We start from the raw sequence: 265 nt of genomic DNA, 5'->3' as shown, positions 1-265 counted from the left end.
GCGGGGTGACACTCGGTTACCGCTTCGGGTGTCACCCAGCCTCGGGGCGCCCCTGCCTCAGACCAAAAGGTCCGTATGTGTGGACATGCAGGTTTTAGATATTTTTAAACACTTTTCCAATGGCAGAGTTTAGCTTCTCTTGCACCAACATTTTAGGACAGCGCCCTCTCTAAAAAATAGGTTAACAATGTGGGGTGGACACTTCTTCGTTGAAGAGATGGTCTGTTCTAAAGCCAAACTGGTTGTCAAGGAGCTTGCTGAGCAA

The sequence above is a fragment of the Nanorana parkeri genome, unplaced genomic scaffold (assembly GCF_000935625.1).
Source record: "Nanorana parkeri isolate BGI_ZX_2015 unplaced genomic scaffold, ASM93562v1 scaffold2327, whole genome shotgun sequence".
Lineage (NCBI taxonomy): Eukaryota > Metazoa > Chordata > Amphibia > Anura > Dicroglossidae > Nanorana > Nanorana parkeri.
Note: the sequence above shows the minus strand (reverse complement) of the source record.